The sequence below is a fragment of the Protopterus annectens genome, chromosome 3.part1 (genome assembly GCF_019279795.1).
Source record: "Protopterus annectens isolate FY-2018-M chromosome 3.part1, PAN1.0, whole genome shotgun sequence".
Lineage (NCBI taxonomy): Eukaryota > Metazoa > Chordata > Ceratodontiformes > Protopteridae > Protopterus > Protopterus annectens.
The window spans coordinates 324,198,582-324,220,607 of NC_056732.1; the positions used below are offsets into that span (position 1 = coordinate 324,198,582).

The 22,026-nt window shown below is 40.4% G+C and overlaps 1 protein-coding gene across 3 annotated transcripts in view; it reads left to right on the forward strand.

Annotated features, from left to right (window-relative positions):
- Positions 1 to 22,026, forward strand: part of RFTN1 (raftlin, lipid raft linker 1) — a 2,439,049-nt gene that overhangs the window by 1,294,819 nt on the left and 1,122,204 nt on the right. The window lies entirely within an intron of this gene.

Genomic DNA, 22,026 nt, shown 5'->3' on the forward strand with positions numbered 1-22,026 from the left:
ATCAAATTTTAATTATTAAATCAAACGACCTTACACATTATATAGAAAATAATTCTGATGCAATATCCCTTTTCCCATGCACATATATACACAAAAATAAAAAAAGAACTCAAACCTAAAATGCATATAAATATATGTGTATATATACACATGTGCATACATCCTTTCTAAATTTTAAAACAGGAAATAATGATGTCCCATATTCTATAGAATTAAATTATTTTCCATATTCATTCAAACATATGTCACATTGCATGAAAGTCACGGAGAGGGTGATTGATGAATGGATACGCAGAGTAGTAGAAAGCAAGATGGGAGATATGCAGTATGGATTCAGATCAGGATGCAGCACAATTGACCCAATGTTTGCAGTGAGACAAATAGTTGAGAAGAAGCTAGAGATGAGGAAAGAGTCCAATTGATCATTCCCAGACTTGGAGAAAGCATATGACAAGGCCCCAAGAAAGCTGATTTGGGCAGTCCTGTGGTGGTTTAGAGTCCCAGAAACATTGGTAGAATGAATGCAGGCTACGTAGAAGGACAGAATGACTCAAGTATGATTAGTGTTCATTCTCACAGAGGGGTTCCCAGTGGGAGTGGGTGTACATCAGGGTTCAGTTCTGAGTCCATTGCTGTTCATACTGGTGATTGATTACATTAGCAAATAGGTCGGATGGGACAGATCAACACTTTTTGCTGTATACAGACAATGTAGCATTACAGGAAGACTTTGATTAAGAACTTCAGCAAAGAATAGGGTAATGGAATGGAAAACTTGTATGCACATAGGATGAAACTGAGTACAGATTAGAAAGTGGGAACAGCAGCAAATTGGGAAAATCAGAAGAAGCTGAGAATTGAGATAGAAGGGAAGACAGTAGAAAAGGTTAACAGCTTCAAGTGTCTGGGACAGGTGGTTGAGGAGAAGGGAGGTCTGAATGAACAGGTCAAAGCTAGTGTATGATAGAAGAATGGCAAAGAAGCTGCGAAGTAAGGTGTACAAAACAGTGGTACAACTGGTAATACTGTATGGTACAGATACCTGGGCAGTAAAGGCAGAGCAAATGAGGAAGCTAGAGGTGATGGAAATGAAGTGCCTGAGACGGGTTGTAGGATACACACTATGGGATAGACGAAGAAATTAGGGTATAAGAGCAGAAGCCAACGGAGCTCCAATTGCAGAAAAAATAAAATAGAACAGATTACTGTGTTTTGGGCACATGTGAATCAAAGTAATCTGGTGAAGTAGATTTGGAACAGACAGGAAGAAGGTAAGAGGAAACAAGGATGTCCAACAAAGAGGTAGATGGATTGTGTGAGAGAAGATCTGTGACAGTCTGGCATGAGTGTCGAAGAAGGCAGAAGTATGGAATTGAATCGTGTTGAATCGAGAGAGATGGTGACAGTTAGCATGATGCGCTAACCCCATGTAGAAAATGGAAAAAAGGGGGTTGATGATGGTTCTAATACTGTTATTGTTAAAGATTTAAATTCCTTTAAATTGATGAGTGTTATAGTGAGTTATTATCTTATAGCTGTTAAAATTGCAATCACATTTGGAAATTAAAAAAAAAACATAAAAAATGAATAGTCAAAGATGCTAAACACTTGTGTCATATGCAATTTCATTGTAAAGGAACCAATGAATATATTTCATTCTACTATCAATGGCCTGAATTCAGGCACACTCAAGCCTACATTGGGTCTTAATGGTGGATTGCCCACTCAGTTGTATGTCTCTTCAGTATTCCAAAAATCACACTTACTCTAGCTTTAAAAAAAAAAACCTCAAGATCTCGTCTGTAATAAAACCATCTTACAACCATTCTGTAAAAATGCTGTCAGTATAGTCATTGCTTTTCTTAGTGTAAATAAGGACACTTGTATATTTTCCTCATTCGATGTCATAGCTAACATCTTCTCAGTGTAATCACTCAAATGCACAAAAAAGATGTCTGTGATAATGTGAGGTAGTGCCAGCTATGCCAGAGGGAGTATGACAGTGCATGTGCAACATATGCCAGCACAGTAGCTAGACTTTTTTAAAGAACTATATGCAATTTGAATATCAAACTGATTTGTACAGATGCTTGTGTTAAAAATGTATTTGTAACATTGCTCGTGTTAAAATGTATCAACAGTGGGTCCTGCTGGGCAGAAAAGAAATATGCAAGTATGTTAGACTGTATTGTTGTAACTGATTAAATGTATATTCTTTAACAGAGAATACTGGAAGAGAAGGGGTCAAGCTCAGCCCAGAAAACCTTAAGAAAAATAGCCTGAAATTAAATGACTTGGTTTAGGCCATAAAGATTTTATCTCACAGGTCTGAATGCCGCCAGAGATGCAATGTCTGTGAAAAGTCTTTCTGCAGGATGGATGGAAGTGTTGGAATTGTTTTATAGCTTACAGATGCTGTATTAAGCCTTATCAAACTTCTGTGTGTGTATTGTGAAACATCTTTGCCATATCCTGGCTCAGTTGCTAGTGAGGGGGTAGTGTGGGAACCACAGAGTCAAGTGACCAGATGTGATGTCATTCTGTATCCAGCACTGAAATTGTATTTGAATACTAGTGGGAGATATAAAAGATACACTTTGTTATTAGACCTGACAAGAGACACTCACCTAACTTCATCTTGCCTTGCTTTAGTACGTAACTATGGAGCAGTAATTCTTCAGTCAGAACATACAGTGAGATTAGCTAAATATTGTTTTTCTATGTCTGAGTCTTTCCATCTGTGTTTTTTATATTTCCTGTGAATTGAAACTCTGGTGTTTACTATGAATAGATAATCAGTATTTTCATGTTTTCTTTTTTATTACTTATTAAAAATAGCTATACCTTTTACTGTGGCTGGTCCTTTAAAAAATATTTAACCTTTGAGAGCACTTGCATTTATTTAGTGGCATTGTGGCTCCACATTCTTGAAAGCCTTGCTGTTTGGTCAAATACTGCCATTTGTATAAATATTAATTTTACTGAGAGTAATTGGGTACTCTGGTAAGAGCCTTAGAGTAGCTAGCATTGGGTGTTTTGGTGGCAGTGTATCTACCTTATAGTCTGGGTGGAGGTAGCAAAGCGGGTAAGCTGTGTCAGCCTTTCCTTGGGGTGTGTGTGTGTGTGTGTGTGTGTGTGTGTGTGTGTGTGTGTGTGTGTGTGTGTGTGTGTGTGTGTGGGTGTGAGTGTGTGAAAATCAAATCTCAAAGAGAGTGTGTGTGTCAGCTACTTTGAACAGGGACACTGAGAGCACTGATTTCACAGAGGGGTTGGTGGAGGACTTGGCTTGGAACACCATGCTAAGGACTCAACTCTATAGCTGTGTCAGTGGCAAGTCTTATCTGGGGCCTGGAGAGAAAGCCCAACCCCAGGACTGGTGTGTGTCAAATTCCCTGTGTGCTCTTAAGGGAAGTTGTACTTGGCGCAGAGAGCTGCATCTGAAAATATTGTGTGTGTCTACTTTTTTCTCAGTGAACGTTCCCCACCGGTGTCAGTGGTGAAGATTGAGGCTCCTTTATCACTGTCCCAGAGGAGGGACGTCACAGTGTCTCTCCTTTATTTTATTTCACTTACATCATTGTTCTATATTTAAATAAATTGCTTACAAATTGTATCTGATGTTGTAAATCTTCATTTAATCCTTGATGTGTGAGTTCGATTAAATATCTCGGAACCGACTTGGGTGATAGTCCAGCTTGTGCCTTCCAAAACTTTTGAGCTAAGCTGTTACTCAAAATGCTCCTTGCAGAATTAGCTCAAATCTCATTTGCCACTTTTCAGTACCAGATGCATTTGACTAAACAGCTCTTGAGCAAGCTATTTATTTTTGGTAGTAAGTAAAATATCTCTTTTTTCAACTCATTTGTGATTTCTTTCCTCATTTGTATTACCCAGCTCCTCTTTCTTGCTATCATTCTGTAACACGATTAGTGTTTCTCTTATCCTTAACATCTCTGTTTTTTTTTCTCCTCCCTTACCATTAAGGTAATTCTTCGCACCATCATTGGTACCTCTCTTTCTTGCTTCCTTTCTTCCTTTCCTTCTTTACCGGAAGGTAAACTTTTTTACTATTGTTGGTACGACTGTCAAAACCTAGAAATCTAATGTCCACCTTCCTTGCTTGTGTGTGTGTGTGTGTGTGTGTGTGTGTGTGTGTGTGTGTGTGTGTGTGTGTGTGTGTGTGTGTGAAAAGATGCCAGAAGTGCAAATGCAAGCTACCTAATTCTGATAGAAACTTCCTATGTGTGTATTGTTTTGGCCTGGTGGACCTTCAAGAAGACTGTGCCATATGTCATGGCTTCAGTCACCGGGCCCTTATTGAGAGAAAAAAATAAGCTTATCTTAAAAGCTCTTATTAAAACTACTTTTGATGAGCACTTTCACACCATCTCAAAGGTGCTTCATCACCAGAGCTTCCTTCAGCCTCTACCCTGGGACAGTGGGTGCTGAAGCCTCAGGAACCAACCATTGCGGTCATCTAGTTCACAACACCAGTGTGCCACCCAGCAACAGCCCCTAAGGCAAGACAATGTACCTAACACTTTAGTCATAGGTGACTCTATAGTCCGGCACACTGATGTCCCTCTCACCAGGTTGAACAAGGAGAAAATTACAGTCAGCTGCCTGTCGGGTGCCAGGATCTGCCATATAACGCATGCACTGAAGTCACTCCACAACAAGTACAAATATGACTCTGTCATTGTCCATGTTGGAGTGAATGACTTCAGACATACCTCCCTGGACTACATGAAAAGAGACATGGAAGAGCTCTCGGATCATGTGGCCCAGGCAGGTATGACCCTAGCCCCGAGTAGCATCCTGCCTTCGCCCAGAATTATACCACAATATAAGGACAAAATTATTGACTTCAACAATTGGCTAAGCTTCTGGTGTCATTCAAAGGGGATCCAGTATCTGTCTGCCTGGGACGACATGATTGACAGACCACAGTGCTTTGCCAGAGATGGTCTGCACCTGTCACCCCTGGGATTCAGGTTACTGGCTAAGGCTCTTGCCACCCCTATAGTGCCTTTTTAGGCAAAGTTCAAAGGACAAAACCACCACCGTAACAGGTACAAGCATGCAAAATCTGAAGGTAATGCTACTCAATGCTAGAAGTCTAAACCTCAAAATGCACTCTCTTGAGGCACTCTTAAAAATGGAGAACATCGATATCTGTGCAGTAACTGAGACCTGGTTCAAGGCTCCAGAGAGCACCCCTGCAATACCAGGCTACAACTCTTACCACACTTTTCGGCCACCAAACCAGGACCGAAACACTAAAGGTGGAGGAGTGTCAATATTCACCAAGGATATTCACACCACCAGGCTAGTTTCCCAACACAATGCGTCTGAAATTCTCCAGGTGCAACTAACACTAGGTAAGACTGCAATCCAAATTGTAGCTTGTTACAGATCCCCCACCATACTCCAAGATTCTCACTACAATTTTCTAAACATACTGAAAAATATTAAGATAGAACCAAACACCCTAATACTGGGTGATTTTAACTACCCTGCCATTAACTGTGAAAACTACTCATGTACCAACACCTTTGCTCAGCGGTTCTTGGAATTCATAAATTCCAATGCTCTGGATCAATTAATCCATAGTCCCACCAGGGGCTCCAATATCCTAGACCTGGTCATTACCAACATGGGACATCGATGCTCCACACCTATGGTCACCCCCTCTTTAGTCAGGTCTGACCATAAGCTAATCACCCTTAACATCCACATCCCACCCCCACCCCCCAGTAAGAAAACCTCTGTAAAAAAACTTCTCCAAAGCCAACTTCATGCTACTCAAGGGACACAGGTGGACAGTGGTCTCACCTTTGATAACCACATCGCCACAACAGTCAGGAAATCCTTCTAAGTGGCACACCTCATCACTAAGGGCTTTTCATCCAGAAAAAAGGAGGTCATTGTCCCACTGTACTCATCCCTCATTAGACCCATTATAGAATACAACGCCCCGTTTGGTATGTACCTCTCAAGACATCTGCAACAACTGGAAAGGCCGCAGAAATACCTCATTAAAAGAATCACAGGCCTAAAGCAGATGCCCTATGCTGACCGCCTTAAAAAACTCCACCTATACACTGTTGCATATCATCTACTCAGAGGCGATCTCTGCTTAACATAAAGGCCATGTCAAACCCAGAGCTGCTGGACATGCTACACTTAAAGAAATCCCAATCCCTCAGAGCCACATGCTCCAGGGATCTAAACCTTGTCATCACAATAAACAAAACATGCTGGAGGGATAGGTTCCTGACCCAGAGACTCCCCAGACTCTGGAATAGATTGCCCATACATGTCAAGCAGAGTGCCTCTTTGGCCCTCTTCAAAAAGAACCTAGACGATTGGATGGGAGAAAGGAAATTCACCCCAGAGATCACGTCAGTCGCCCTGCTAGACAGGGGTCCAGGGAGGTAAATAGTGTGGGAAGAAATAGCCAGGGAATTGTTATGGCTAGGCTTGTATAGGCCCTAGGGCTGGTAGCCTAGTACCAACCTATGAACCTATGAACCTATAATCTCCTCTTCAGATACCTCTCCGGCCCATCCCACTGAAGAGATACTCTTGAAGAGAAGGTGCAAGAAGAAGTACTTAGACTCCCCTGAAGAGTCCTTTACTGAAGATACTGATTTTGATGAAAGGGAAGGTTCCCCAAGGTCATCCCCAGAAGAAGTCTCCTTTGGAGACATTCTTGAGATCCTGAAACAGAGGGGTAGCTGGACTTCCTTTCAGCCTTCCTCGGAGGAATCGGTATACCTAGAGGCTTTCCATGCCTGACCCTCTTCCTCATGGATCTCTACACCTGCTGATGATCTGATTAAGTTGATTGTTCAGCAGGCTTGGAAGATACCTGAATCTATCAAGTCAATCCTGAAGAGACCAAACCATTTTTTGTCAGTTCCCCAAGAGCAGCAGCATTAGGCAAAAGGCATACCTATTGATGCCATGGTGGTAGTGGCAGCCACCAAAAAGGAACTTGCCAATGAAAGTCCTACTATTCAGCCTTCTAATAAGGAGTCTAGGGCATTGGATAGATTTGAGAAGCTTGTATATGCTTCATTGACCTTTGCACTAAGGTCCTTGAATTACATGGCACATTTCATGAGACTTCAATGACATCTGATAAAAGAACTTTTGGATACTCTGATAGGAGCAGTAGCTGAAATGGTTAGAGAAAAGGTAACTTCTCAGCTAGCAACCCTTGATTCTGTTTGTAATTCATCCATGAGGCTCATTGTGCACACTGCCGAAGGGACTACGACGGCAGCAGGATCAGGCATAGCTATTAGGGACATGCCTGGATGCACTTATGTGAATTTGCAGAGCCATTTAAGTCTTCTTTCATCAGTGCTCCATTTGACGGAACATCCCTTTTTGCCCCTAAAATTAAAGATACCGTGGCTAGATGTGACAAGGATGGAAAGACCCTTTCTGCCATAGGCATACATTTTTCCACTCCTCAACCATCTTACTCCAGGAACCAGAGATGTGGGAAGGTATGGTTCAAAAAGTCCCAAGGGCCTTTCTCAGACTCACACAGCAATGACTTCCCCTGGGGCAGAGGGGGACGTCACAATGGAAGATGCCATACTCGAGACAGAGGTGGCCCGCAAAATCAGGGTTCCAGGGACTCTTTCCTTGGTGACTCTTATCAGTGCTCCTGAAAGGAGGCCCGATTGCCATCCCTGGATACAGTCGGGGGACAATTATCCCTGCACCTACCTGCCTGGCTCAAGATAACAATGGACAACTGGGTGCAAAAGATCACCACCAGAGGTTACCATATCCCTTTCTTGGACAAGCCAAAACAATTGAAGAGAATCCCAGATATCCCACCCAGTCACAGGGATGCAGCGGTCTTAGAAGTTCAAAAACTGCTCGACAAAAGAGTCTTCCAAGCAGTCCCACCAGACCAGATAGGATCCGGAGTCTACTCAAGATTCTTTTTAGTGCCAAAAAAGACAGGTGACTGGAGACCAATTCTGGATTTCAGCCAGCTGAACAAATCGGTTCAACAAACCAAATTCCGGATGGTCACGGTTCAGTCTGTGCAATAGATCTTCAAGATGGACAAGCAATGCAGAAGATTCCTGCACTTCCAGCTGGAAGCCAGTCATTACCAGTTCAGGGCCCTGCCCTTTGGCCTCACCATAGTCCCCAGGGTGTTCACCAAATGCATGGCAATGGTAGCAGCTCACTTCAGACTGCAAGGATTCCGTGTGTTTCCATATTTAGATGACTGGCTCTTGACTGCTCCAACCAGGCATCTACTTTTAAAGGCAAGAGACTATGTTCTTCAAACGTGTTCCTTGTTAGGAATCACTATAAACTATGAACAATCCCATCTAGAGCCAACTCAACAATTGGAATTCATAGGTAGTAGCCATGTTAAACATGAGTACAGGTATCACTTCTCTTCCCCCGGAAAGACTTCACAGAATCAGATCGCAAGTCAGTCAGATTATTTGCAGCAAAAAGATGATTGCAAGGCTGTTGCTACAAATGCTAGGATCAATGTCAGCTTCCATTATTCTAGTTCCCCTGGCCAGATTCCACATGCGGATTCTTCAGTGGCTCTTGGTGTCCCAATCATCAATACTGAATCAGCCAATGTCCCATCCAGTATTAATCACTAACTTGTGCAAGAGAGACCTGAGTTGGTGGCTTCACTTCAACTAAATTTTGTCAGGTGGACCCTTTGTTCCTCTTCAGCCCCAAGCCATAATGACCACGGATGCATCCCAGATAGGGTGAAGGGGGGCATTATCTGGGAAAGACAGTCCAAGGCACTTGGTCCCAGCTAGAAGCCAATTTGCACATCAGTGTTCTAGAGATGAGGTCAGTGCTCTTAGCATTGCAGGCATTCCAAGATACCCTCCCCATGAAAACAATTGCAATTCAAACAGACAACATGGCAATAGTCTGGTATATCAACCAGCAAGGGGGAACCAGGTCTTACTCTCTTTGTCGAGAAGCACTCAGAGTATGGCAATGGGCGATTTCATCTGACTGCTTTCTAGTTGTAAAGCGTATTCCGGGGAGCTCCAGTGTGATTGCAGACAAATTGACCAGGACCATCCTAATGCCTTATGAGTGCTCTCTCAATCCGTTTGTGGAGGAAAAGATATTCTGCCTCTGGGGCCAGCCCTGCTGCGATCTCTTTGCATCCCCCCATAACAACAAGTGCAGCAGCTACTTTGCATTTGCCTCTTACTTCCCCAGTTCAAAGAATTGTACTAGCCTCCCACAAACCTTTGACTAGAAAGTTGTACTCCAGTAAGTGGCAACATTTTTTCAGAATGGGCTTTAAAGATGAATCTAGATCCCTTTTCAGCACCAATCGATAAGGTCCTGGAGTTCTTAACATTGCTTTTTGAAGCAGGAGCATCAGGCTCGACTATACGAGTGCATCTAGCTGCAATTTAAAATTTTCATAATGGTTTTGATTGACACAATGTTAATGTCCCACAAACTATGCAAAACCTTTCTAAAAGGAACCTTGATGCTCAGACCTCCATACAAAGAACCGTATGCACCCTGGGACTTGAATCTCATACTTCAGTCAGTAATTAGTTCACCCTTTGAAACTTGCTGCTACTTGTGATTTGAAGTTTTATCTTAGAAAACGTTATTGCTGATGGTGATTACTTCCACAAGAAGGATTCCTGAGCTACAGGCCTTATCTTGCAAATCCCCATACTTTATTTTTCACAATGACAGGGTTTCCTTAAGAACAAATCCTTCCTTTCTGCCTAAGATAGTGTCAGAAACTAGTGTCAATCAGACTATTCATCTCCCAGTTTTCTACTTCAAATTCTCTAACAAGGGTGAATATTATCTTCATTTATTAGATGTACATAGGCAATTGCATTTTTACCTTCACAGGACAAAGGAAATCAGAAAATTGGGCCAGTTGTTTGCTTCCTTTTCTTCTGCTGCTGTGGGAAAATCTGTTTCTAAGATTACTTTATCAAAATGGCTTAAAGACTGTATAACTTTCATTTATAACAAAAAAAGAAAGTGCAACTACCAGGACCTGTCAAAGCACATTCAACTAGGGCAGTAGCCACTTCCGCAGTCTTTCATTCCAGAGCTTCTATTGATGATATTTGTGCAGTGGCTACCTAGGCTTCCCCTCATACCTTTATTACAAATTACAGGCTGTATCTGGTTCTAGGGGACGAGTGTCTTTTGACTCGATGGTGCTCAGGAATATTCTTCCATGAGACCTCCCTGGATTTAGGTAGCTGGAGACTCTGTCCCACAAGTCAAGGATTAAGTGAAGATTGACAACATCAGATAAAGAAGTTATGTCTTACCATAACATCTGTGTTGTCGATCTTCACTTATCCTTGACATCCCTGGCCTCCTTCCCCCTGCCCTTTGATTTCTTGGTGAAATGGATATTTCCCCTAAGATTGGTTCCTTCCTTGTAGAAATACAGATATGGTCTCTGATCTGTTACTTCCAGTCTGTCGCTATTTTATGCAAACTCGATCTGAGGTAATTCTGTGACGAGCATTATGGGTAAGACCTTAGCTTGAGTGTTTTGGAAGGCACAAGCTGGAATAACAGCAAAGTCGGTTCCGAGATACAGAACCGAACCCACAAGTCGAGGATAAGTGAAGATCGATAACACAGATGGAACGTTATGGTAAGACGTAACTTCTTAATTTTCTTCATGGATAACTTCTGAAATGTTTTATTTGAAGGTATCTGTAAAACTTCTCTAATTAGAGTAGTTAGCAGTTTTTTTATTGAACACATGTTAAAGAGCCTTGTTCCTACTGTTCCATTTTTCATCAGAGACACTTTTGATTTTACTGGGAAAATTAAACAGGCAGAGGTTGAAGAACTGGGTATTTTAGTGTTAATATATATCGTTATACAGAGCAATTCTGAATCAAGTACTGTTAATTCAGTAATCATTTTCCCTGGAATAAGTGAGAATTTTACAAATTCTGACGTTATATTGTTATTGGAGGGTCTGGATTTGATTTTAAATAATTATTTTTGTTATTAATAAAAGACTTTTAAGCAACTAACAGGAGTAGCAATGGGGACAACCATGGCCTCAGCTATAATTTTATTTTTCTGGTTGATTAGGAAAAATAGTATATTTATTCTTCATATCACTATGTGAATATTAAACTGCATGTCTGCTTAATCTTTGATTTTTTTAAATTTAGCACAATTGTCAGTTTGCTCTGGAATAACTGGTGTTATTTTAAATCAGCATTCAAAGTACTTGATGTCTTCATTTATATATGATTAGAATAAGTTGACATAGTACTCAAACACAAAAGAAATTATTAAATAAATTGCGTAAGAAGAAGAATGTGGGTAGCAATAGTTTATGTTATAGCAGTATGCATCCTCAGAATCTATAGAAAAATGCTGTTAAATGTGAAAAGGTGTGGGCAAGTGAGTTTACAGTACTAGAGCACCTGTATGAAGATGAGGTCACTAAATGAACTTTCATGATTTATGGAGTGTCACTGTCCTGAAGCTGTAATCAACAAGAGTGGTTGAAGATGTAAAGAAAAAGGAGTTGATAAATAAAAAGCACGGATTTATGAGAATAGTAGTAATACTGGAAAAGATTAAAGGGAATAAAATGATCAACAGGACCTATGTTTTTTCCCCTTTACAATGGATACCCCTTCAGTTAAGACAGTTATAAAAAAAGCAATTAGAGGATTTAAAAGAGCAATGAAATGTTAGATGGTAAACCTGTCTTTATTAACAGTAGATGTCAAAATCATAAGAAACTGTTCAATGGGAACAAAAAGGAAGACCACTTGTCAAACAAAAATAAGGAAAAAAAAAATTCCATGTGTTTTCCCTACAATGTAGCTTTATTAAAAAACAGTGATTCTCCTGATCATTTTAGTTGTGTGCCCAGAGGAGTGGTTTACAACTGTCCAGGGTGTGTGGCAATGTATGAAGGGTGGACATTAAGGAAGCGCAGTGAGAAGGTATGCATGAACATGATTAAACAACAACAGTAATAATGCCTTTTTCAAACAATTTGCTCAGCTTGTGATATTTAAGCAGTTTTAGTTTTATGTATTTTATTAATTAAATGTAGATGTTGACGAGGTAATGCTGAAAATGTCCTCGACATAAATGAATACAACTGGCGATTAAATTTGAATGCATGTGTTAAGCTAGCTGTCAATGGGTCTATTAATTTTAAATGTAGATTAAAATAAAAAAAGGTGGTAAACACTGAATAAACAGGTGACTAAGTCACATGACTTACTTTAAAAACTGATATTTTATCTCCAGAGTCTTTTACTGTCTTTGGTTATAAAGATGAAAGCACTTAATTTGGAGTTTTGTGTAATTTGTACAAATAAAAAGCATTTCTGTAGTATTTTCTTAGCTATACCTTGGAGTTATGCAGACATTTTAAGCAGTGATTTGGGTATTCTTAACTTGTTTATATTGCTGTTGTAGCATTTTTTTGCATTGATTGTGTCTTCGTAATCTCCAGGTAAGCTCTAGAACAAAGGCCTGCAACTTGAACATAAGCTGTATCTCCCAAGTGTACCTCTTCAAAACACATGGGTCCATGATAAAGTCAATGGTAAATCTTACCCTACCTATTGTTCTTGTGTATATGCATGTGCTTACTGAAGTCAGTACACTCCATCTTCTTCCTCCCTAGTGTAGTTTTTGCTGGGGATTTTACCTGTTTGTAGGACCCATCAAGTTGGGCATCTGATGGTAAATATTACAAATGGATTCTTCCCATATTAGTTGATCTGCAATGAGACCCTCCTCGATAGATTCAAAAAAATCTCCTCATAGGTTCATAGGTTGGTACTAAGCTATCGGCCCTAGGGCCTATACAAGCCTAGCCATAACAATTCCCTGGCTATTTCTTCCCACAGTATTTACTTCCCTTGACCCCTGTCTAGCAGGGTGACTGATGTGATGAATTTCCTATCTCTCGTCCAGTTATCAAGGTTCCTTTTGAAGAAAGCCAAAGAGGCGCTCTGCTTGACATGTATGGGCAGTCTATTCCAGAGTCTGGGAAGTCTCTGGGTCAGGAACCTATCCCTCCAGCATGTTTTGTTCATTGTGATGACAAGGTTTAGAACCCTGGAGTGTGTGGCTCTGAGGGATTGGGATTTCTTTAAGTGTAGCATGTCCAACAGCTCTGGGTTTGACATGGCCTTGTATGTTAAGCAGAGATCACCTCGGAGTAGATGATATGCGACAGAGTATAGCTGGAGTTCTTTAAGGTGGTCAGCATAGGGCATCTGCTTTAGGCCTGTGATTCTTTTAGTGAGGTATTTCTGCGGCCTTTCCAGTTGTTGCAGATGTCTTGAGAGGTACATACCAAACAGGGCGTTGTATTCTATAATGGGTCTAATGAGGGATGAGTACAGTGGGACAATGACCTCCTTTTTTTCTGGATGAAAAGCCCTTAGTGATGAGGTGTGCCACTTAGAAGGATTTCCTGACTGTTGTGGCGATATGATTATCGAAGGTGAGACCACTGTCCACCTGTGTCCCTAAGTCTCTTATCACACTTTTGGTGTTTAGTGTACTGCCACCTGTGTGGTAATTGACGAGTACGTGTTTTTTCTCAGAGGGAATACCTGTACATTTCTTGGTATTGAGCTTGAGCCCATGGCTCTGGCACCAAGCATCTGTTTCTATAAGGCCCTTTTGTAGAATGTCCACATAATTTGGAGATTCAGTAATGGCTCCTAGTTTGCAGTCATCTGCGAACTTTGTTAGCCGGAGTCCCTTAGTGTTGGCCTGTACTTCAGAGAAGTAGATGCCAAACAAGACCAGTCCCAGGACTGAACCCTGAGGTACTCCAATTGTCACTTGTTTGGAGCTGGATTTGGAGTCGGCTACTTTTACAGTGTGGGTTCTGTCAGTAAGCCAGTTGGCAACCCATTGAGGGATGTAGGGATTAATGCCCAGCTTAGTAAGTTTATCTATGATTCCAGAATGGGGGGATGGTGTTGAAGGCCTTGGCGAGGTCCAGATAGGCTGTGTGGACTGCCTTACCCTCGACCACATCTCTGGAGACTGATTCGAAGAAGTCATTCAGGTTCAGGAAACAATCTTGACCCTTCACGAACCCAAACTGGGTGGGGTCGCAGTGTTTGAAGGTTGATAATGTCTTTGTTTATAAGTTCCATGATAATACGTTCCATGGCCATGCAGATCAGACCTGTCAGACTGATGGGGCGGTAGTTCCCAGGATCCAAGGTGGATCCCCCCTTGTGGAGTGGGATAACTGTAGCTGTGCATCACTTAGTGGGCACAAAGCCTGAGGTGAGGCAATGATTAAACATGACACTTAGGTGAGGTGCCAGTTCATTTTGTAGTTCATGTAGTACACAGCCCGGGATGTCATTTGGTCCCATGGATGCTGTATTCTTAGCTTTGGAGAGTGTGGTTATTACCGGAATTTGGCAATCTTTCGGTACTGAGATGGGCCCGTGAGAGAGGGGTGAAGTTGGCACTGAATCAATCTGCCAGGATATTGGCAATATCCTTGGGATCAGTATATTTAATGCCATTCTGTTGTAGCTCAGAGTAGATCTGAGCATTGCCATTTAGATTCTTGACATAGCTATAGAATGCCTTGTGGTTGTCTTTGGAATCTTTGGCAATTTTATTTTCATAACTAGCTTTGGAGGATTTTATGAGGGATCTCAGCTTCTTACTGAGGCTGGTAAGGGAGTTTATTGCATCCTGGGATTTTCCTCTTTTCTGCAACAGTTTCTTCCTTTTGTTGTAAAGTTTGTTTATGGCAGGGGACCACCAGATTGGCTTCCTTTTGTTGGAGGAGAGCATCTTGGTTCTATTTGGGATGGCACAATTCATGTACAAGTGGAAGTGCTCGTACACTGCCGTAGTGTAGGATTCAGCAGTAGAACTTTCAGTTCCCGTCTGCATGGGTGCCATGAAGTTTGTCACTTCTGACTTGAGTAGCATGAAGTTGGCTTTGGAGAAATTTTTTACGGAGGTTTCCTTACTGAGGCGTGGAGGAGGGATGTGGATGTCAAGGGTGATTAGCTTATGGTCAGACCTGACCAACGAGGGGGTGATCATAGGTGTGGAGCATCGATTTCCCATGTTGGTAATGACTAAATTGTGATTGTTGGACTTTGAACCCAGTTCTAGCACTCATCAGGTAGAGTGTCTCATAGATTAGTTGATACAGCAAGATCCTTTATATTATTTTAATGTTAAAGTAAGGGAAAGAATTCTAATTCAGTAGAGCCACAAAGACTTAGGCTGCTAGCTTGCTGAGTGAATACAGATAACATGATGCTGGACTGGCAGAAGATTGGGCAGCATCTTTAATTGTTAGTGCCCTAAATCTACGAGCCATTCTCATTGTATGTGCCATTCGTACAGAGACAAGCTCTGGATATCCTTTCTAAGTATGTAAACACTGTACAAGTCCTGACAAAAACATCATAGTAACAAAAGATCCAGGCCTTTTAAGAAGCACATATATCAAAAACAATGGATAAGATGTACAAGTAGTATTGTGCAAGGCATATGATCACTGGATATCTGTGTCTAGAGTTATGTTTATTGTATTGCTGTCCCCTGAGCTGCATCCTTCCTGTACTGTCTCTGACCTTACATAGCTGAAGCGTCCAGAAATGTACATTGTAACTCAGGGTATAGTCTTACCAATTTTTAGTGTACAAGGTTAATGTGTCTTGTTTTGTACTAGTGATTCCTTTTCTCTTACATCCCAAGATTCTATCTTGTTAGTTTCTATAGTCTTTACTGCTTTCTTAACTGATTGCATACCTGTAAGGCATTAGATGTTGCTATAGTGGACTCCCTTTTCTCTTTTAGTGTTGTTGCTGCTAACTACAGAATTACAGTGTTTTTTTTTCCTGCCTAAATTTTTTATTTTTTTTTTGCTTCCATACAACTGAAAATGTTCTACTCTGTCTGCTGTTCTCTGCTAAGCGGTACCGTGTTTAATTGTCGGAGTTCACAATCCTCCCAGCCCAGCTGAGGGCTAATACAGGATCATAGGTGCTGCAGTCAACTCTTTACTAGTTATCAGGTTTGAGAGCCAGGAGTAGATTGGGTGGAAATTGACTGAGAACATGACTGAGAGTATTAGCTGTAGACTTATTTGGAGAGGGTTGCCCTATGCCTGGCGTAATGTTGGCACTACAGGAGCAGACGTCCCAGCTGCTGCAGTCTTCCTGCAAGCTGGTTCCATGGGCAGTGGCTTATCAGTGCTGTGTTCCAGATTTCCTCACCAGCATGTGCATTTCACTTCTCTCCATTCGCCTGTATTTCAGTTGTCTGCATCTACTTTTCTTATTATGCTTTTTAGTGAAGCAAAGCATGACTTTGAAGACATTCTGTGAAAAGGGGCTTTATGACATTTTTAGTCTTTGTTAAAATATCTGACTGCTATTTAGTTTCCATTCCTTATGTAAACCCACAAAAAAAAAAAAAAACACAGACAGTTATACAGAATCTTTACCTGTCCACTTTTTCCCTTATTGGTACAGACAACTTGCATTTAGTTGTGTTGTATATAGTCCAGATGAGGGTATTCTGATTTTATTAACTCAAAGCTGTCTTGTAAATCATCTCTGGCCAGGTTGTCAGTGGCAACAGACTTTAACAAGGTAGAGTCATTTGCGTACTGGTTCAGTTTGATTTTAATAGAATGTTCTAACATACTGTTTACAAAAATACTGAAGAGAAGTGACCTAAGCACTGATCTCTGTGTTATACCTAGTGTGACTGGCAGAGGGGGAGATGTAGGGTGATCCTATCTGACAGTAGGAATCCTGTCTCTTAGACAGATTGTATACAGCTGGACAGAATTCCTTAAATGGTCTAGATGAACCACATATTTGAATATTCTGTGGAAGTCAATAGTATCATGTGTCTTCTATAAACAAATGAATTACTCATCATCAGCATCATCCGGATTTAGCTGAGTATGCAGAGAGCAAGTCTTCTATCATGGCCTGATATGAATCCACGATGGGATTTTGATAAAAGATCATTGTCATTTCAAGTTTCAACAGCAAGAAATGTACAGATTTCTGCAGGATTTTTGTAGTGGGGCACAAATAAATAGTAACAGAATAATTGCTGAACTTATTTGAAGACTTATTTGAAGATTTCTCTTTGTGTAGTGACATGATAATAAAAGGCTCCCACTACTAGGAGCATAGTTCTTACAAATACACCTCTTTACTAATGTTGCATTTGGTCTGCAAAGAACTGGGTCACCCAGTTTCAATAACTGAAAGATCAGGCTGTCAGAAGTTAAGGAATTGAAATTTCAGTTTCTGTAATAGTTTCTGTGTGAGGTAGAGGAAATAGTGGATGTAGTTCTAAACACCTCTTGGGGATGAGTGAAGGTTCACTGTTGTCAAAAACAGATAAAAAGGAAACTTTCTTTTAATGTGATTCAGTCAAAATAAGTACCGAATTTATGCATGCTTTCCAAATGGTACCCTGCATCCCATACAATGTCTGTTAATTCATTACTTATTGGTACACAGCAAATCATAAAATGCACGAGTTGGTTAATTTTTACAATTGTATAATCACTTCCTATGCTAGACATGTTTTTTGAATCATGTGTAAATGCTTCTACTCATATGGCCAACCCTAACACAGTGTTCAAAGATGTTTGCAGCAATTGAAGATATTCCTCAAGTTGGCCATACTGAAATCAGAGGTTTAGTCCTTTGAATTTATTTGTTTGTTTTTTCCCATTTGTTAACCAGGAATACCCCCCCCCCCCGCGTTAAGTAGCCCCTTTTCAGTGGAGGCCTGGGGAGAAAAGCTGCAAAGTACATACAGAACAGCAGCACTTACAAGAATCAAACAATTAACATGTTTACAGAACTAGAATAACAACATCTATAGAAATAAAATGTTTAACATATGTATATATAGGTGAGCACAGGTAGTCACAGACATTGCAATTCTGCATAATACAGTGTTCAACAAATAGGTAGTAATACATAAAAGTATGCAAACACTTCATTTTGTTGAGCTTGCTCCCTGCAGATCTCATTCAAAATGGTACTTCCTAACAACAAACCACTTAACACTTCAACATAACTAAATGTAAAAAGCACTAGCAATACTGAACAAAACACCTAAGGCCAGGCAAACCTATTGGTGAGAAGACGAAAGCACTAAATACATTTGTACTGCATGACGTTCGCCTGGACTTAGGCATTTGCTCAGTACTGGAAATAGTACTTCCCCACTTTTTGAGTGAACTCTTGACCCAGCATTGGCGTGGCACTTTGCTGTCCACACTCAGCCCTACTAAGGGCTCTGAGGTCTTTCATTTTCCAGAGAAGAGAGCAAACTCAGTGAAACTGGATTTCAACAAGTTTGTCTTCGATGATCAGGACTGCTTCTGCCGAACAACCACAAATTCTGATTGTGGAGTTTAGCTAACACTTTGATCCTGAGTTTTTGGCTTTGCATTTATGAGAAACATGCTATACTGAAGTAATAATGCAGTCAACAGTTTCCAACCTCAACATCTCTCAGCCCTGTCTCACTACTTTGAAACATAACAAACAGTTCAGTTATAGTAATAAAATATACTAGGGTAAAATGTATTGCAGTTTGTAACTGCTGTGGTTTTAAATCATATTGATTACACAGTTCTTCCTATTAAATGTAATTTCCTTCAGTACCATATGTCATGAGCATAAAGAGGACAGTTACATGTATAAAACGTTCTTGGTGCACTACACAATAATGAATTATAGCTCTGTGTTTTATTTATTTACTTACATTTTCATTGTTCATGACAGAGTGAGGATCATGGTACTGCTTCTGTATATTGAGAGGGGGTCAGCTGAGATACTTTGGGCACCTTGTGACGATACTCCTGGCACTTCCTATGGGAGATGTGCTGGGTACAGCCTACAGGATGAGAAATCAGGTGCATAATAAAATTTGTTATGCACCTTTCAGGGCTGTTATGTAGACCCTCCCAACTGCCCCAATTTTAGATGAACATTCCTATTTTCAGGCCTGATTTACCACTGCACATAAAGTATTTATTTTTAGGGGTATGTCCCTGTTTTCAGACTTGATTTACCCCATTCACATAATTTTATGAATCCCCTCTCATCACACATGATTTTTTGAAGCTGTCTAGTACACAGAAAACCGCACTAAATGACCAATGTGCTAGTAACATCAGTGATTCAAAGAAAGAAGACACGTCTTATATCTCCATTTTTCAGAAGCAAAAATAAATTACCTTGTGTGGTAAAATTTTGTTAACGTCTACAGGTATTATACAGTCTCTTTGACAATATGCTTATTTTTCTAGAATATTTATTACTCTGATTTTTAAAATTTTTTTTCTGAGTATCCCACAGTTCTATAAGCAATAGGAAAACGTATGTGCTATTTGGTATTCAAACGTTACGTTATGCTAATTAGATGTCCAGATTTTTGGCTGGGTGTTCCTGTTTTTCAAGGGCCTTTGTCCCTATTTTCAGTGTCTGCAGGTTGAAAGGTATGCTGTTATGCTTTAATCTCACTGTAATGCATATACAGCTTCACCCACAGAACAACTCCAGGAAATGGTAACAGCCTTAAAAGTTGTAAAACATTTTGTGCTGCCACACAGAAAAGGCAGATGGAAGAATTTAATGGGTCTTAAAGCTGCTAGTCTGCCAAATGTGCACACAGTTTCTTGCCACTATCTTTGTGGCACCAGTAAGTGATTTGAATGTGAACTGGATCCTAGGAAAAATGTAAAAATATGCATTTCATTAATTGTAATCCTGCACTTTTTTCCTGTAATGATTAGTACATCAGCATGGCTGAAGCTCCATGTACTACAAAGAATTATGATCAGATTTCTTCTGTCATAACTACTTGGTATGGGCTCTTGACATTGATATCAATATTAACCTCTTTACTTTCACTTCCTCTACTCTTGAGATGAATTTCTTGAACTCATAACGAGCATATGTATGTATACACACTTGCTAACCCAAATGAAGACACACACATTTTTCTTTTTATGTGGGAAAGTACGTGTGTGTACGTGCGAAGTATATTATATAACACTGTATTGTTCTACCTCATTTCGTGATGGGAAGACATCCTATAAATTAAGGCAATAAATGTATATGTTTATATGTTTACTTTTGTTGACCTGATTTGTTGCACTGAATTTCTGGTCTGTTTTCAGAGGAGACCACAGATACCAGAACATATTAGAACAGCTTACAATAAAATGAAGCTTTATACAGTGGTGCAGAGATTATCATCACTGCTGGCTTATATCATTTGGTTTCCTGCTGCACTTTTTAACTGTAGTACTTTCACCATAGACTTTGAATGTTCTGCCAGTGTTGTTGATTTTTGCAGGATTCTCTTGCTTTTTTCGCGTTCAAAAAATATGCTGTCAGGGAGTTTTTTTATGTTGAAATGACTTTAAGGTTGTATTTATTGTGTGTATTTGTGTTTGTATATATTTATGTATGTGTGTGCCTTTCACTAAATTTGCTTACCATCTGAGCATAGTTCCTGCCCTTTCTTTGATTCCTGCTTGGATAGGCTTTAGATCTTCAAGGACTGCAATGAGGTAAAGCAGGTTTTTAAAAAGGAAGGATGGATGTTGATTCAGCGGTTTGGCTGGATCAAGCCCTATGACCTGGATGATCCAGGACTGACTAGCAACCTGAGCAGTAGAACAGTTAATAAGGGGAAAGTAGACTGAGTAGCTGATGTCAGCTAAATCATCCTGAGCAGAAAAAGGCTGTCTGGCTCACTGAAGTGCTAGCACCTACTGGCTCTAGAAGTGCAAGGCATGCACTATATGGGCTTAGGGTTTGTACTTGTGTCTGTCAAGCTGTGCCTCCATGAGTGTGTGTGAGAGTCTGCACAATCACAGGAAAAGGTATAGCAAGTCCTCCCACTAGTAAATATGCATGTCAGCTGCTGAGGAAGGGGCTTGAGCCAAAATGGGAAAGTCCTTCAGGCCACCTGGATGTGAGCTGTGCCACGACTATCTGTCATACAGGTGATGGAAAAAAATGAGCATAGCTGGAGCAAGGTCTAGAAAGTTTATGTTCATGGCATACCTCTCAACGGTCCAGATTTTCACAGACTGTTCAGATTTTTACTTCATATTTTTGGACTGTTCCTCATAAAATTTGTGGTTTTCTGGTAAATCACTGAGGTTTGAAGTCACTTAATAAGATACATTTGAGTTTTAGAATTTATATCCTTCAGAAAATGCATGCCAACCCATATCCTGTCATTCTAGCAACTTTCTAAGCTTATAAGAGCAATATTTAAAATCTGTCCCTATTTTTGGGCATTTGTCCCCCCATTATTTTAGGCTTTGTCCAGATTTCTGCTGCTAAGAGGTTGAGAGGTGTGGTTATTGGAGAAAGAAAAAAGCATTAAAAATGGATAGATAATAAAAAATCATGACCAGTTCTTTGAATATGTGTATCAGAACTTAGGAAGCCTGTGATTTTTTGTTCCATTTGTTTTTCTTTGAGGTAGTGACAACACGAAGCCTAGAAGTGATGTTGTCAGTAATTGCTTATGTGCCATCTGTAAGTGACTGTGCTCATTTACGTTGTTTGTTGCGCATAGGCTGAAGGAAATTTATCTGTTACACCTCCACTGAAACAAAATGACTTCTTGTTTTGTAATTCATCAGAGAAGCTCCCTGCTTTTGCCTTTTCATTATTTTATGTTCTTCATGAGCAGTAAATTATGACTGCTGTTGTCTGAATTGTAAACAAGTAATTTGTGACAGTGATAGTAAGACGCTTCTTAGGCCGTATGTCCTAGATGCCCATTAACTCCATATACCATTACCCTGCTGTGCAGACTGCCTTGGGCATTGAAAAGGGTCGCCTGTGATCTAGAAGGGAAATGTAGGAGGATGAGCAACAGGGGTGAGCACAAGGCAGAGTCTGACAATGAAGCAGGCATTTGTCTGCTGAGAAGTAC